Genomic DNA, 6206 nt, shown 5'->3' with positions numbered 1-6206 from the left:
TCTTTCCCACGTCAACGTATGTTATACAGCATGACGGGAGAGGGAAATAGCGAGCGGGCGGCACCCAATGCAAATTACATAACTGGTGGGCCGTTTAAAGATTCCAACCCATTACAAAGGGCTGAGCCATAATTCTTCATCGTCATCAGTCGTCGCGTGAACAAAGTGCACATAATGCCTTACAGACGTGTAGCTGGTGCCTCGCTTCTCCGCAGAATGACGAATAATGGCTTAGTAGGTGCTTCCAAACTTCACAAAAATTGTGATTTATGGCGTAGTGGGCACCTTTCTAGTGTACTTGTATTGTAGCCCCAAGAGAGCTTAACGGGCTCTAGAAACGCCGCTCTTCCAGCTTTCGCTGTGACTGTGCTGCGGTTTTAGCGCAGACCTGGCGTTTTTTTCTTTTTCAGATATTTTGGGACAATTCGTACAAGTGGGGACGAAAATTCCAACGTCAAGACATGACAGAAATACACGACACTTTTCCAATGTTCTCTTAATACCGCACGATAGAGTGTTAATTTATTGAGTAGAAAGTATTCTGGAACTTCGCGGTCATGGTGCGATTTGAAGCCCGATTGTTATAGCGCCACCAATATTTTGTCGAATGAATGACCTGGCAGCCGTACATGTTTAGAAAATGGAAGATATGGCAAGGTGTTAACGTGTGCTCTAATAAAAAAGTCACAGTTTCGCCGCAAGGGCGAAGCAATGAATGCGGTAGCAAGGAACTAATGCTATACGAAGTGAGGCTCGCCAATGGATACTCTCAGTTTGAACAGCGCTTCTGTTGCAAAGGCGGCCGAAGCAGCGAAGGAAACTAGCGTGCTTCAAGTGTCGAGCTGTGACACTTCATAGTTCGCGCGCTCATCTTCTGTTTGTTCGTTTGGCGGCGTCCCTGAGCTCGAGTGACATTCGTACGCGCCGTAACATGAGCGCGGACATCACGGTGAAAGCGTGAAACATTCCTCTACCCCTCGCCACGAGAAAACCGCGCGAGCAGACAGCGGAAGGGCAAGCTTCTCCCATGCGCAAATATAAGAAGCGAGCGAGCTCGCCGACGACTTTTAAATGCGCCCGTCGGGCTCCTAGCGCCACCTCGCTGGTAATGAAGAAACGCTTATTATCGCCTGCTGTCTCTGAGTCCGTCCAGTGCTAATAGTGTGTATATAACGCTCGCCGTTAGCTACGTGGAGGAACTGCGTTTCGTGGCGTAGTGGATAGCGCCGCTCGCTGCGGGGCAAGAGGTCCCTGGTTCGATTCCGCGCTTCAGAAGCATTTTTCTGAGTTATTTTTCTTGGGGGCCTTTATATATATATATATACATACTTATACATATACGGTGCATGACGGCGGCGACGGCGACGGCAAAATCCAGCCGAGACTGTCCATATAATTGCTATCGCAATAAAAGCGGCTACACGTTTGTACGTGTTTATTCTGGCGATGGCCATGCCACGACCGAAACGTTAATGCCTAAAAATATGCAATTCTCGTAAGTGACGGATGTTGCAAATGTTCACTCACCTGCTTCTATCCCAGTAAGATTCAATGAAATCGTACTTTGAATCCGTAATGGAGGTTGTTTTCTGCCAATGAAGGCACTTATGCGTGTTCGTTTTGTTTGGACGCCGCTTGTACAGCCAGATTTTGTCCGTTGTGTTAAGTACCTGTGTGAAATGTGTTACATATCCGATATTATGTGATTGTCTTATGTGGCATCGCAACTTACCATCATTTTAAAAGTAAGGAGCATGTGATTATAGTGCTAAATGTGGCAACATGAATAATCTAAAAGGACAGGATGACCGCACATTCAATCCCAATGTGTTTGTCAGTGCAATGATTGGTGATGACTTTATGACAAGGTATACAAATTCGTGTGTTGATATTATCACGTGGTCCAGGCGTGGAACCAGGAATCGGCGCGTTCAGGACGAAATTCTTTATCCGGGCGAACACCCAGGAAATGAAAAGTTAAGCACAAACGCAACACGCTTTACACTGATAGCAGCAAGCACTGCCCTTGGTCGTCGGTAACCTGATCAGCGGTAAAGCGCGTCGGCATTATGCTTCTGTGGCATCGAAGATTCCATCATGTTTGTTGGTGTCTGCGTCAGTTCCAGGATAAACTCTACTGTATTAGTTGATCGCTCGAGCTTATCAGAAAATTTAAAATGATAAGGAATCTTCTCAGACACTCGGGCACGCTTTACGCAAGGCGGTAGTTATACATGCAACATAACAGTTACATAAAAATAAATGAAAACAGCGCACGGGCACTGCCGCCTTCTGAAGGAGCATCGACCCGGTGCTTCTAACAGAACATTGAAAGGAACAAAATATGCATACACAAAGAAAAAACAATATAAAAGCCAAAGGTATTAGAAAAGCTATTTAAGGCGCATGGTTTAGGACGGCTTCCGGTCGTGTGCGGCGCCCCTGAGAGATCGTAATACCGTCCGTAGCATCCTCGTAGTCCAGTGTTCCAAGACGTCGCAGTACGTTGTATGGCTCGAAGTAACGAAGAAATCTTAGACAGTCACATGCACCTTCCAAGACACTCGACCGAGCGTCTTCGGAAGGTGCGTGGGACTGTCAGGGCCAGACTCTCAAACAGAGGCTCAGCGTGGCTTATTTCGTACAGAACATCATCCTGCTTGAAACTGGGAATTGGTCCTGGCATTGAAAGTCAAAGGGGCCCGTGCCACCACTTAAATGGTTTCAAGAACGCCTTTGCAGACACGCCGCGGGTGAGTAGAGTAGATCGGCAGGATTATCGCCGCTGCTGCAGTACATCCAGTCATTGGGCTTGGTGAGATTGGCAATCTCGGCCACTCAGTTAAGGCGAAGGGTTCTCGATTTAGAGTATTCAGACAGCTGTGCTCCAATGATGCAGGCGATAAGCTCCAACCGTGGAAGGGACATCGTCTTTAGCGGTCCCACGCGACTTCGGCTGATGAGCAACCATGTGGCGCATGCACCATCGGCAGAAAGCGCCCAAACGTACATGCAAGCACCGTAATCTTTGAGACTGGCATCAGTAAATACGTGCATCTCACATGACAGCTGTGCGGTGCAATCGTGGAGAAACTGGTAGCGAGGAATATGTGCCTGGACATCTGGCAACCTGGAGCATCACGCGTTTCATGCAGCTTGGACTTCGTCTGGCGGCTTGTCATCCTAGTCGAGATTCTGTTTCCACAGTTCTTGGAAAGGAAGCTTCCCTTTCACGGTGAAAGGCGAAAGATACCCAAGGGGATCGTAGACTCTGGCTACTGTTTGACGAATCGTGCGCTTGTTGGCCGGTCTGCTTGTTGCAAAGGAGGCTGCGTTGTGTGCTGTCAACGCGATGGTATCGCCTTTACGCTCCCATGGGACTCCTAAAACCTACATGAGGTGGTTTTCTCCTCCTTCACTCTCAATGGCAACATCATCGTGTAGAAACTGTTGCTCCAGCAGGTCAGAGTCCAATGCCCGTTATCGCAACTCCATAGAGGCGTCAATGAAAATGGCGCGTACTTTGTGGTACACTGTCATGGCTTGTTCCGCGGTGGACACACCGATGATGAGGCCATCAACAAAAACGCCTTTTTCAAGAAGGCCACTGCCACGGGACACTTGTCCTGACAAGACGCTAAATGATGGCGTATGGTGGCGGCAAGCAGAAATGGACTTGAGGCCGCTCCGAACGGAACTCTTGTCATCCGCTATGCGACAATGTGTGGGCTGGGATCATTCTTGGATGGCAACTGCTGGACCCAAAGAAACCGTAGTAACTCGCGGTCTTGTGGTCGATTGAGCATTTGCAGGTAGGCTTTGTTAATGTCTTCCGCAAGAACAACTGGGTGGCAATGGAACGATAGCAATAGCTGCGCGATGTCTACTCCAAGCTTCACGCCTTTCGACAAAACGTCATTCAGGCAAGGTTCACCAACGGCGGGGGACGAAGCGTTAAAGAGGACACGCAGTTTTGGGGTGACTGCGCCTCGGCGCATAACAGTGTGGTAATATGGGCAGAAGAGCGACACCGGTGAAGACGGCAATGAAGAGCGCGCGGGATCGAAAAATTAAACGGCCTACTACAAAGGCATTTAGAGGGGATACATACGACAAATATCATCGCTACAGATGCCTCACAATCCGAAGAAAAATCTGGCATTGTTATTTTCTCTGAGACCTTCAACTGGTCATTTTCATTAAGACTTCCTGATTTCTTATCAGTATTTTCGGCGGAATTTCTAGCGGTAATTATGGCTTTACGAAAGCTTACCCCATCAACCTCAAGAGTTGCAATAATTACAGATTCATTATCTTTGTGTTCAGCACTCGCTGCAAATAGCGAATCTCAATTATCACGTACTTTTCATTTTCTTGTTCCCACCCAGGTAACTTTAATTAGATTAATCTGGGTACCGGGACACAAAGGAATAAAAATGAATGAAATGGCGGACTCTCTGGCGAAAGTCGCTCTCAGTGGTCCCATATTCTCAATTATTCCCATAACAGCACTCATAATTCGTGGCAGATTTAGAAAGCGTGCCATAATTCAAGACTCCGGCAAAACATTAACCACTCATCTAAACGAATATCGACACCTCTTGTCCCTTGGCCTAGGAATTGCTGTTCAACAAAAAAGATGAAGTTATTTTACTAAATTACGATGTCGCGTTCCAAAACTAAATTTTTATATGCATAGATCTGGTCTGGCTCCCTCCCCTCGTTGCTCGTTTTGTAACCAGGACGAAACAGTTGAACATTATTTCTTATCATGTAACCGTTTTAATTTACTAAGGAAAAACATTCTCAAAGCAGCGTTTAATTGAATTAGATTGGATTTCATTACTTCTAATATTCTATCCTTGGGAGCCTCCTCATTAGGTCATTGTCACCGGGATGTCTGTTCCGCTGTACAAAAATTCTTAATTGAATCAGGGCGGTTTTAATTCGGAATTTTAAATTAGCATTATGCATTTTTTCTAACTACTCTATAATTCATTAGCCATAGATATCATATGTGGTCACTTCTACCTAAAATTAATCGTTTCTTGGCCCCATCCCCCAGAGTGGGTGTGAGCCATGCATCAAGGAAATCATCATCATCATCATCATCGAAAAAGCGCGTGACAGCGTTCGAAGCAGGCAGCGTGCAAGGACAGGCGGTTCTCGGCTGGACGTCTGGTCCGGACAGCTAGGCGATGTCCTCCAGGCGCTGTACTGTCCTGGACTCCGGCTGGGTGACTGGTCCAGGGACCAGGCGATGCGCTGCTGTTCCGGCTGCCGTTCCTGGCAGCTGGACAACCGGTTAACGAGGCCTGTACTCCGGCTGGGTGACTGGCTCAGGGACCAGGTGAGGTTCCGCTGTTCCGGATGCCGTCCCGTGTGTCTGTGAGTTCCAGTTTGTTGTGGGCCGCTGGTCCTGCTACCGTTCCGGGTGGCTGGCATGACCCCGGTGTGCTGCTGGGACGAGCGCGGCGGCTGAGAGCTGCGGCTTCGTTGCGAAGCTTCCAAGTAACCGCTACCCTCCTGCTGCTGCTGCGGCAGAAGGCCGCGACATGGCGTGGGCCAACTACCGTTAAGGACGTCAACGAGTCAGGTGACGCGTTGTCCCGAGCGATCGGCGTCCAACAAGCCACAAGCTAAACACGGCGAGAGACTTCTCATTTAGAGACACATTTAGTAGACAGCCTATTTTCACGAATACTTCATTAATAGTTGCTTTCTTTCTGTAAATATATTTGTGTGTGTGTGTGTGCACTCGTGGCTCGATTGTTCCTTGGCCAGCGGTCCTGGGCCCAATCCCCTAACACTGCGTCACAAACAGCATGATGGGGCATGTAGCAAACCTTAGGGCCGGGAATCTTCTCTTGTGCGACCTTTTCGGCATGACCATCTTTCAGTAGGCTCTGATGGCTTCATCGTACCGTTGCAGCAGTTCTGGTTGTTCCCGAAATCAGTTCGGCTGTAGATTCAGGCGACGTGCTGCAAGCTGCTTGTTGTCGCTTCCAGTAGGCATACCAGGCTCCTGGATTATTAAAGGCACTTGGTAACGGCCAGCTTGTCTGCTCAGGCAATGCTCAACATTTCGAGGTCTGGGTGATCTTGTGCTGCACTTGGCGTGAGGTTCTCAATAGCAATCGTGTCGAGGCGCCACATTGCCGATTCGTCGCACTCGACACCAGCTGACATGACAACGGCGACCACGA

Source organism: Rhipicephalus sanguineus, chromosome 6 (genome assembly GCF_013339695.2).
Source record: "Rhipicephalus sanguineus isolate Rsan-2018 chromosome 6, BIME_Rsan_1.4, whole genome shotgun sequence".
Lineage (NCBI taxonomy): Eukaryota > Metazoa > Arthropoda > Arachnida > Ixodida > Ixodidae > Rhipicephalus > Rhipicephalus sanguineus.
Note: the sequence above shows the minus strand (reverse complement) of the source record.